Consider the following 12,697-nt stretch of genomic DNA (forward strand, 5'->3'; position numbering starts at 1 on the left):
TATTTAAAATATGTATGTACATATTTTAAATATGTTTAAGTGACGTCTCAAAAACATTAGTGCGTTCATAGATAAAATATTACATACATAGTATATTGTAGAAAAAACATTGTAGACAAAAACAAAGCTTATAAAAAATTTATCAGACAAGTAACTAACCGTGATGAAAATTTTTTTATAAAAAATATATATTCAGTGTTATTTGTAATTTAATTTGAGAGATTATTTTTGATGCTCCTTCAAATCCATAGCAAACATTGTTTACATAATAATATTATATAATTTTGTGTGGCACAGAGTAAAATTTTATAATGACGCAATTAATATCCATAAAATTCCATTTCCTCCAGAAAAATGAACCCTTTCGCTTTCCGGATTTTCCGAAATATCCTTCCTTTAGAAAATTGAGAAAATAATTTCACTAGCATTTAAGAAAAGGATTTCTCCCCGCATTTACATTGTTGAGTACATTCAACGGAATATTCTCCTCCTTATCGTTTTCATGCTTTCGCTTTATCATCCTTATTGCGTATTAAATTTATTTAGAGCAAATATATTTTTATTTTAATATTTACATTTACATTTTCGCAGCGTAATTTACCACTAGATTAGGAACACGTGCATGTAAAAATTGATATTGGCACTTATTTGCATAATGAAGTAGCATTTCGTGAGCATTCGTGAGAGCGACTCCCTTTTATACGTACCGAGTAAATGGAAATTCTCGTGAGAAGCAATTTATTCAAGGAAGAATTCGAAAACGACTGCCGTTGAGATGTTTTAATAAGTTTTCCGTATAGCTTCATCACGCAGTTAAATGTAATAGATTATATTAAATAGAACATACATAGAGCGCCGGCTCGATTGGATCAAATAAAGTAATGCTAAACATATTCTTATAAATACTTTTTTAAATGGGTACAAAAAGTTATTTAAGTAATTCCGACCTTAATTTAGCCTTCTCATGTAATCGATATTTAAAACTTTGAATGTATGTATCATGCGTGTAATAGTTGTATGCGAGATGTGACACTTCGCTTAACTTGTGTCAATTAGGGAAAGGTAACCGGGCCGGGCCGCGTAGCAGGTTAACTTCTCACGTTTAATTGAATAATTTATAATTTAACTTACATTACCTCCAACCAGCATCCATTATTTCCGTTATTTCGTTAAATTTGAACCTTTGATACTACGTGGCGAATGAGTAGCGAACAATGTATGATTTATGAAGGTGCAAAATTCGCCGACGCGAAATTAATGGGAAAAATGCGAAAGGTTCGCTACGCCAACGTTACGTATTATTATCGAAACTTTCAACGGATCTAAACACTTTGGAATCGAATTAAAATTTCGATCATTATCCTCAGTCTAGCTCTTGTTGGACAAAATTGAAAATTTTCCAAACACAATATTGATTTTGAGCGGCAAAGGAAAATTCTACGATGTCTTTCATTGAATTAAATTTCGCAATCCGTTTTTGTGCGACACAAAACCGCTTCAACTTTCTAAAAACCTCTGCCGTTTAACTATCGGGCATTCTCTCAAAGTATTTCCAAAATTGACTTGAGTTTTGAAACTCGACTGGAGGTAAAAAGAAATGCTCGTCCAAGACCGCAAGGTAATTTCATTCGATAGACTTTTGTTCTTAAACTTTCTGGGCGAAACTTGAGAGACGTAAAATTAAAAAAAAAACCCAAAGCAAATCCACCATTCATTTTTAAGAATAAATGAAACAAATTCAATTTAAAACGATCGTAAACTTTGCCCACGAAAAAGTCACAAACACAATAAATAAAAAAAAAGTAAATCAAAAATTATAAAAGAAAAGATCTCAGTACAATCCATGTATAGGTATGTTATATAAAATATATTTCAAAAAGACTATACGTGCTTACCAAGATTTTTAAATTATATTTTCCCATGATGCAATCACGGGCTGCCTCTGAGCTACATGTATGGTATTAAACTTGTACGTATAAAAATTCATAGATTTTAAATTTTAAATCATATTCAAATAGTAGTGACCGTTTCAATAATTAAATCGGATAAATTGACAAACTCTAATAGAAACATATTGACTTGGAGTCATAAATACTCAAGTCTGCAAAAATACTGCGAATAAAATTTTATTGTGAAATTTCGAGATTCTCATTTCTCGAGAATATTTTATTATGAAAATTCGAGATTCTCGTTTCTCGAGAAATCGTTTATTAGAATCTCGAAAATATCGAGAATATTTTTTATTTATCACTACATGTTTTTGTTCAATAAACTGACTGATTTGTATACTTATTAACTCGTAAATAATTTTGTATTAATTAGTATGTATGTAAATAATAAGTATTGTAATATGTATAGATGGTCAGTATTTTTATTATTTGTCCGGTAAGTTATTATTCGGTCATCATATAAGTACATATATATGTACACATGTTACAACGAAATCGCATCATTTTTAAATTACATATATGTGCATGTAGGTACTAGTCACTAGTGGGAAAGTATTCGGTTATGATATCACTAAAACGCTAGTGAAAATATATTTTTACTGATAATATCCCACTGTAAAACATAAAACAAATATTTTTGATTTATTATTTATTTATTCGTCTATTTGCTCCTTATATATTAATCAATTTATAGTCAGTATTTTAATATGCGTAAATGTTCAGTATTTTTATTATTTTTCCGGTCACAAAAACACGGGAAAAGCCGGATAGCAATACTGGGAATTTTATAAGATTCTTTGTTACATATTATTATTTTTACTATTTTAAATTACTTTTGTATATTTTTATTTTCTTTTCATGCCTTCTTTTATCTATATTTTTTTTAAATATTTTTTTTTTCTATTCAATGTTCTATTGTATCTCTCTATATCTTTCTTTCATCATGTCTTTAATAAAGTCATAAACCCCAGATATAATATAAATATGTAGTGTTTGTGTCCTTTTGATTTTTGTATGTTGTCGATTTTATATGCTAAAAAAATCAATTCACTATATTAAAAAAAAAATTATACTTTCGAGAATTCTCGAGAATCTCGAAAAACAAACAAGAAAATCTCGAATTCTCGAGATTCCAATGTTTTGAGAAAATAAGATTCTCAAATCTCGAGATTCAAATATTCCGAGAAAATGAGATTCTCGTATCTCGAGAATCAAAAAAAGTCGAGAAATCACAACCTCTACCACCGAGGCTTTTATTGATTTAACATGAATGTTTATTCACATATGAAGGTGCTGTCTATTTTCGCCCAGCATTACATAATATTTAAATTGGATTTAAACGGTATACATTCTTGAATAAACTCTTTGCATATTTATGACCGGGCTAATAAAGCAAAAGTATGGTCCGCATAAAATTTGCAAACGCTTACAGACAGATTTAAATATTACCCAAGTGGCAACACCGAATAACAAATTTGCATTCGAAATATTTAGAAACAGGTTCGATTCGAAATATTTAGAAACAAGTTCCAAACTATATTTAGTACTTACATACATATATACGATGCCGAATAAACGAATAGGCTCGTTAAGAAAGCCACAAGTACCCAAGTGTATCCAAAAATAGTAGAATCCAATTGATCGGATCACGCTCAGGCTACGAGAATCACGCAATACCCTTTGGGCAACTACATCCCTTGTATATGTATGTACATACATACATATGTACCTTTTCGTATCTCGCTTGTTTTCTGTCATTGGAGTCAGCGTCATTACGAGAGCTTAGGTTCGTTATTAATTGTACAGTCCAATTCGGATTTTTTGAACGATGAAAAGCTTTGCAGAAATTATGGCGATTACAATACCATCCGTCAATTTAATCGAACTGAATCCATTATTCGGAATAAATGATACGAAACATTTTAATCGCAGACAATAAATGCAGTAAACCCTTTTACAATGCGTGAACAGAAATTTAATTTACTCTTTATTGTTGCTTTTTTTTCTTGTTTACTTTTGAAAGAGGAAAATTTCATTTTTGGTCGGTTCAATTAAATTATTGTTAGCTTTTAAGCGTTTACATTTTAAAAAATCTTTTCCGTGTTGTATTTGGTTTCGCTTTCGAAATTTAATTTTTATTTAGTGTTATTGTTGTTGTTTTTTTTATATCACTGTAAGATATGATCAAATACTGTGTAAATATACATTAACAATAAGCTGATTATAATTTAACAAAGCGTTGTAGGGTTTTGTATATGAATGTTGAATGTTGAATGTTCATGAATGAAATTACTCAATTTTATTGTTTTGTTAACTTAAAGCTACCATAATAATAGAAATATTTTGTAACGACACGCAATATCGTTATAATAACAAATTAGATTGTTTTTTTTACCTTCTTTTTATATGATGAATTTTTTAACCTTCTTTATATAAAGTACTAGCTGTATTTAGGCTTCGCTCAGTGTTTATAATATAAACCGCTTAAACATGACTAAGCTAATTTAATTAAAAAAAAAAAAAAAATTTAAAAATTTAAAAAAAAAATTTAAAAAAAAATTAAAAAAAAATAAAAAAAAAAATCAAAAAAAAAATAAAAAAAAATCAAAAAAAAATTTTAAAAAAATCAAAAAAAAAAATCAAATTTTTTTTTTTGCCTTCTAGGGCTTCGCCCTCGGCACCCCCCTGAGCCTTTGCCTTCTAGGGCTTCGCCCCTCCACGCCCCATGAGCAATTGCCGTTTAGGGCTTCGCCCCCATGATCAGTTGCCTTTTAGGGCTTCGCCCCTCCGCGCCCCCATGATTCAAAGCCGTCTAGGGCTTCGCCCCCCTTAGTTAATGCCTTTTAGGGCTTCGCCCCCCGCGCCCCCAAGATTAATTGCCGTTTCGGGCTTCGCCCCCCTTAGTTAATGCCTTTTAGGGCTTCGCCCCTCCGCACCCCCATGATTAAATGCCGTCTAGGGCTTCGCCCCCCCTAGTTAATGCCTTTTAGGGCTTCGCCCCTCCGCACCCCCATGATTAAATGCCGTCTAAGGCTTCGCCCCCATGATCAGTTGCCTTTTAGGGCTTCGCCCCTCCGCGCCCCCATGATTAATTGCCGTTTAGGGCTTCGCCCCCCTTAGTTAATGCCTTTTAGGGCTTCGCCCCTCCGCGCCCCCATGATTAAATGCCGTCTAAGGCTTCGCCCCCATGATCAGTTGCCTTTTAGGGCTTCGCCCCTCCGCGCCCCCATGATTAATTGCCGTCTAGGGCTTCGCCCCCCTTAGTTAATGCCTATTAGGGCTTGCGCCTTATGAGGCTGGGCCCCCCGGGCCCCCTTCGGGGCCCCACGGGGCTGCGCCCCTTGTGGCGCCCCCTTTTGAGCCCCATGGGGCTGCGCCCCATGAGGCTGGGCCCCCCGGGCCCCCACGGGGCTGCGCCCCTTGTGGCGCCCCCTTTTGAGCCCCATGAGGCTGGGCCCCCCCGGGGCCCCACGGGGCTGCGCCCCTTGTGGCGCCCCCTTTTGAGCCCCATGGGGCTGCGCCCCATGAGGCTGGGCCCCCCGGGCCCCCTTCGGGGCCCCACAAGGGGCTGCGCCCCTTGTGGCGCCCCCTTTTGAGCCCCATGGGGCTGCGCCCCATGAGGCTGGGCCCCCCGGGCCCCCTTCGGGGCCCCACGGGGCCCCACGGGGCTGCGCCCCTTGTGGCGCCCCCTTTTGAGCCCCATGGGGCTGCGCCCCATGAGGCTGGGCCCCCCGGGCCCCCTTCGGGGCCCCACGGGGCTGCGCCCCTTGTTTTTTTTATATCACTGTAAGATATGATCAAATACTGTGTAAATATACATTAACAATAAGCTGATTATAATTTAACAAAGCGTTGTAGGGTTTTGTATATGAATGTTGAATGTTGAATGTTCATGAATGAAATTACTCAATTTTATTGTTTTGTTAACTTAAAGCTACCATAATAATAGAAATATTTTGTAACGACACGCAATATCGTTATAATAACAAATTAGATTGTTTTTTTTACCTTCTTTTTATATGATGAATTTTTTAACCTTCTTTATATAAAGTACTAGCTGTATTTAGGCTTCGCTCAGTGTTTATAATATAAACCGCTTAAACATGACTAAGCTAATTTAATTAAAAAAAAAAAAAAATTTAAAAATTTAAAAAAAAAATTTAAAAAAAAATTAAAAAAAAATAAAAAAAAAAATCAAAAAAAAAATAAAAAAAAATCAAAAAAAAATTTTAAAAAAATCAAAAAAAAAAATCAAATTTTTTTTTTTGCCTTCTAGGGCTTCGCCCTCGGCACCCCCCTGAGCCTTTGCCTTCTAGGGCTTCGCCCCTCCACGCCCCATGAGCAATTGCCGTTTAGGGCTTCGCCCCCATGATCAGTTGCCTTTTAGGGCTTCGCCCCTCCGCGCCCCCATGATTCAAAGCCGTCTAGGGCTTCGCCCCCCTTAGTTAATGCCTTTTAGGGCTTCGCCCCCCGCGCCCCCAAGATTAATTGCCGTTTCGGGCTTCGCCCCCCTTAGTTAATGCCTTTTAGGGCTTCGCCCCTCCGCACCCCCATGATTAAATGCCGTCTAGGGCTTCGCCCCCCCTAGTTAATGCCTTTTAGGGCTTCGCCCCCCGCGCCCCCAAGATTAATTGCCGTTTAGGGCTTCGCCCCCCTTAGTTAATGCCTTTTAGGGCTTCGCCCCTCCGCGCCCCCATGATTAAATGCCGTCTAAGGCTTCGCCCCCATGATCAGTTGCCTTTTAGGGCTTCGCCCCTCCGCGCCCCCATGATTAATTGCCGTCTAGGGCTTCGCCCCCCTTAGTTAATGCCTATTAGGGCTTGCGCCCCATGAGGCTGGGCCCCCCGGGCCCCCTTCGGGGCCCCACGGGGCTGCGCCCCTTGTGGCGCCCCCTTTTGAGCCCCATGGGGCTGCGCCCCATGAGGCTGGGCCCCCCGGGCCCCCACGGGGCTGCGCCCCTTGTGGCGCCCCCTTTTGAGCCCCATGAGGCTGGGCCCCCCCGGGGCCCCACGGGGCTGCGCCCCTTGTGGCGCCCCCTTTTGAGCCCCATGGGGCTGCGCCCCATGAGGCTGGGCCCCCCGGGCCCCCTTCGGGGCCCCACAAGGGGCTGCGCCCCTTGTGGCGCCCCCTTTTGAGCCCCATGGGGCTGCGCCCCATGAGGCTGGGCCCCCCGGGCCCCCTTCGGGGCCCCACGGGGCCCCACGGGGCTGCGCCCCTTGTGGCGCCCCCTTTTGAGCCCCATGGGGCTGCGCCCCATGAGGCTGGGCCCCCCGGGCCCCCTTCGGGGCCCCACGGGGCTGCGCCCCTTGTGGCGCCCCCTTTTGAGCCCCATGGGGCTGCGCCCCATGAGGCTGGGGCCCCACGGGGCTGCGCCCCTTGTGGCGCCCCTGGCGGGGCCCCATGAAGCTACTCGCCTTGCGCCCCCGCGGGGGTGAATCCATTGAAACGAAAAAAACAAATCGGCGCCCATGGATCGAAAAAAAAAAAATCGAATCACGTGTTCGATGACGTCACCGATCTACGGACGACGACGACGACGACGACGAAAACGACGAAAACGACGACCAAGGATACATACAAAGTCTCTTTCCAAATTATAGATTAGATTTTTTTCTCTCGGCTTTTAAAAATAGGGGCATCGAGTTTAAACTTTGGATTATCATACTATGTACAATATTACAGATAGAAAATTATAGCCTGCCGACGTACTACCGAAAAAATATAAAATTTCGAAATATTTTCACATAGTTCCGATAAAATAGATTACATGGAATTTAATTAACCCAAAAATTAATTAAAATCTCACCAGCTGGCTACGGTTACGTTGCATTTTTGGTTTTTTATTTGCAGCTACTTCACATGTTCGCCTTGTTCATTCGAACATGAATTTAATTTAGCCTATCCGCGTGATTAGTTGACAGAATCCTCTACTGGGATTTACGTAACACGGTACGCTATTCTATCACACTTGTATTATACATACATATGTACTTTGTACATATATATATATATATATATATATATATATATATATATATATATATATATATATATATATATATATATATATATATGCATAGAACTCATCCTTCAATTATGCAGTAATGAAGAATCGATCAATGACAAAAATGATTAAAAACACGACCATTTAAAAATAAAAATACATGCCTCGAACTATATACATTCATTCAATCACGTAAACATAATATTTATTATGACCTACATATTTTGCTAGTAGTAATTGCATGTGAGTAATGCGTTGGAGGAGCAGACCCATTGGTCATTGTTGATGACATGCATATGTATGTAGATGACAACATCTATATATTAGGTTGGATAGATGTCTATTGATTTACTGTTTAGTTATGTTCGTTTATTCCAGTACAGCTTAAGCCGGAAACTCCACGTTAACAGCAGTACGAATAATAGTTAACCCGTACTAATGAAATTGGTGCATATGAATATTTTCGGAAAGGTCATATTTTGACAATATTGGCTCAAAGATAGGACGCAACCAATATTTCATCGTATCTTTGATCTTTGTAATGTATACATATGTATATAAGCCGATTTTGCAATAGCACTCGTCCAAAACAAGCATGCACGTGCCGATAATGGGTGGCGCTGTATAGTACGAATAGAAATGGTCTATTCCGTGCAGTGTTGTTCCGAGCAGTTCACGCGCAGTGCCGGATAATAAAAAACATGCCTTAAACCATCAAAATATATAACTTGTGGGGAATATTTCCATGTTTAACGACATTTTACAGATATAAATGGATAATACGGAAAACGGTTGCTTTGGAAACTTAAATTGAAATTTCGGATTGCCTTCAGTACGTAGAATGAGAGCTGGGTATTGTTAAGGCTTGTGAATGAAAAAAATCTACCATACGAAATAAAAAAAATACATTTTGATCCTACATTCCAATTTTATACAATTCGCTGAAAGGATTCTTCATTGACTATTGTTAACATATCTCTATCGTGATGCGTACTTTGTACTGTCATACTTTGAATGCCATTTTGAGTATATTTTGTTCGTATCTATTTAAATGGAACATAAAAAGTTGTTCGTATCTATTTAAATGGAACAGAAGTATGTATACTCACCATTCGTATTGAGCTCAGTAGCTGCTTTGCAATAGTCCCTGTACTGCAAAGTAGCCCCTGCAGTGGTGCTAGCAGAGCTGGTACTCTGCCTGCTGTTCCGATGAGCTCCGACCACTCCCACGCTAGAATTCCTCTTATTGCTGGACCCACTCGAATAGTAACCACTGGAAGTCGTATCCGTACTGATATTCACCGTTTTATGAGGACTAGCCTCTTTGTTGCTCTCGCCGACGATGTTGAGATTATCGCTGAAATTCACAACAGGCTCACTAGCAACGGCATCTTCAACCCTCTCCTCTCCTATAGCCTCCGTGAAAGTGCTGTAATTAGGACTGACGTTTCCCACACTCGAGTGCCTGCCTATTTGCTGGATCGTCAAGCCGATATCTCCATCACTCGGATGCAAGTAGTGGTGAGAGTGATGCATCGCATGGGACGTGTGCTGCAGATGGACCGCATTCAACAGTATATTCGAAGACGTGCGCGACAATGCTTTCCTCTGTCGTATGGCTTCCTTATAAATCCTATAGTACATAGTGATCATGACTATTCCTGGTATCCAAAACGACACTGACGATGATATAATGGCGTACAGTTTGTTGACTTCGAATGTGCACATGTCTGGGTGCTCACTTCTAGCCGCTTGATGCTCGTCAGTCGTGTACCAGCCCAAGAATATAGGAGTGAAGCTGATCAAAGCAGGCAACAACCAAACGTTAGCCAACATGAAACAGACAGTCTTGTGCGTCATGGTTATAGGATACTCTAAGGGTCTCACGATGGCGTAGTACCTGTCAACGGATATACAACACAAGTGAAGTATGGACGCTGTTGAGAAGTAAACGTCAAGTGAGTTCCACACATCGCACATAAAGTAACCGAACAACCACTTTCCGGTCAATTCAACACTGGCGTTGAAAGTCATGGCACAGAGTGCCACGAGCATGTCAGCCATAGCCAGGCTCACCACGTAGTAATTAGTGATCACTCTCAGCTTCCTATGCCTCTGCACTGATATAATGACTAAGGCGTTGCCGAGGACGGCGCCGACTATAATCGTACCGAAGATGAAACCCTTCAAGACGAGAGCTAAGAAGTCGGTCCAGCTAGGGTTCAGAGCTTCTACGCTCGTGGCGTTCAATAGCGAATTGCTATGACTATGCTGTGGATCGAAGTGGGCTGGATTAGTTGTGTTCTTGGTTGAGCGGAATTCGTAAGCGCTCGAAGGACTCAGAATGTTCTGGGTGCTGAAATTTCCATAGGCGTAGTTCGAGGTCGGTGTCGTTGTAAGATCGGCCAGAAAGGTTGCCGACGTCTGAAACTGCGTCAGCAGATTGACCAACATGTCGACACGCGCTTATCTGTGTGGCGTGAACTTAATGTTGAAGTGAAGCACCATTTTAGTTGTTCGGTGGTCCGTCACACTCGCAATTCAATTTTCATGCTGTGGTCTGGGCAAATTGTCATGATGGATTCGATCTTCATTCGCAATGATGCCAATTGACAATATTGATGATGCGCCGAGTCGAGGACTGCGCCTGCAAACAAATTAACAAAACGTTATCCGTGTACCAATTTGCACATCCGCTTCGGTTTGTCAACGTTGTATGCACGTGACGTGTTTACAAATTGCTTTTGTGCATTCAGCTGGAAATTTCGCGGCAAATCAACCTCAAAGCAATTGTATTCCACTATTTCAATTATAATTTTGAATTTTTCAACAGTTGAATACAAAGGACGCTTTTGCTTTTTTGTCATACTCAGAAAAACATACATCATATATGTAGTATCCCCAGTTAAAAATTGTTTCCAAAAATTCTTTAAAAGGTATAGATTTGTTTTATTAACAATGGTGAATCAGATATGGTGGTTTACAAATGAAAGTTCATGGGCTCAAGCGATATCAATTATACATACATCTACAGGTTTCTAAGGCCAAATATATATATAATATATAAAATAATATTGCTCGTTATCGTATATAAAGGTCCGTTTATATTATCCAACACACTTATGAAGAGTCTCGGTAATTGCAACAAAATGTCCTGTTTATTTCCTGAAGGGTACACCTTCAGGAAATAAACACAGATTACCTCAACATCATCTGCTTTAGATCATCAACTTTAGTATAAAATGTAGTATGAACATTTATATGAATTGTACATATGTATGTAGGTTTTTGAACTATTTTTCCAAGGGTGCTGCACATTAACATTGAAATAATATAATACTATAATTACTAGCAAAAATGAAATAAAATTTCAAAATATAAAATGATCAGGAGATCAGTAGCTACCTTATTACAATAGATATAAGATGTATTTTGAACATAATTTAGTAATAATAAAAAGCATTTAAAAATCAAAAACGTCAACACCTCGGCACAACACTGCACGGAAAAAACTAATTCTATTTATACTATACAGCACCGCCCGTTTTCGGTACGATTATACTATATGTTGTACTATATGATTATACTATATGATTATACGTTATGAATGATTCTTGAACATTTCATCACAGGGACAACTCGCCGATAGATTTCATACAAAAAATTTTAACAAAATAAATAATATATTTTTTGTTGATAAAAGAAAGCTAGGAAGTTTTTAATTACTTTTATTTAGAAAGAGAAACTACATATGTATGTATGTATGTATGATACAAAATATCAAAAAGTACAGTCAACATAAAAATTAAAGATTAATATTGTGGATAAAAGATATTTATATGAAATTTGTCAGTCAGTTTTCCCCGCGATAAAAAGCCACCGCGATGAAATGATCATGTTATGAAATGTCTGGACACGGTCCATGTAGAATGTGCAATAGAGTGCAAGGCAAAATTGTCTTACATATACATATGTACATTAAGACACGAGGTTAAAATGTTCAAAAATTCCAACCATTATATATGTATAGTGAATGTAAGAATGTGATGTATAATCGAGTCAATATTTTTTTCAATTTGACGTTATATATGTATATACAATATAACTCTTGTTAGTATGGGTGCACTCGCTACTATGACGTCACGTCATGCATGAACATTTCTACAGTGGCCAAAGAAAACCATATGCGTGTTGTGACATGTATTTCTGTGCAATATGAATAGATCGTGTCGATTACTGTATTTTTGGATATGTCACAGACACATTAGGAAGCACAGGAATGTATCCATGTAGAATGTAATAAAGAATATTTTTCGTATTGCTATTTATGTGCAGTTGCCGACTTGAGCTGTATTGATATAAACGAACCTTAATAATTACAATACGATATTTATGGAAATATGTTTGCGCTAGTTATTATGAAGTGGAATAAGTCATTTACTTGAAACAAAATACTTTTTTATGATAGCTTCAATCATTTTCCAGAACATTCTTCCATCGTTCAGACAATTTTTCTATTCCATTCTTTCACCCAAAAGACACATCTGACATTCAAAATAAATGGCACATATAATATAAAATTATCGATATTTGATGCAGCATGGGTCGGTGATTGGGCTTTTGCCTAGCAATGAGAGGTCACCGGGTTAGATCCCGTGAGTTGACCTCGATTGAAAAGAATTTATTCCGAGTATATTATAAAGCTGCTGGTCAGACTTGGATATTTGTGACTCCAAGTCGATCG

The 12,697-nt window shown here is 38.7% G+C and overlaps 1 pseudogene; it reads right to left on the bottom strand.

The window, feature by feature from the left end:
- Positions 1–10,407, bottom strand: part of LOC143909119 (octopamine receptor beta-2R pseudogene) — a 62,642-nt pseudogene extending 52,235 nt beyond the window's left edge.
- Between the last annotated feature and the right edge of the window lie 2,290 nt (positions 10,408–12,697).

This window comes from Arctopsyche grandis, chromosome 3, assembly GCF_051622035.1.
Source record: "Arctopsyche grandis isolate Sample6627 chromosome 3, ASM5162203v2, whole genome shotgun sequence".
Lineage (NCBI taxonomy): Eukaryota > Metazoa > Arthropoda > Insecta > Trichoptera > Hydropsychidae > Arctopsyche > Arctopsyche grandis.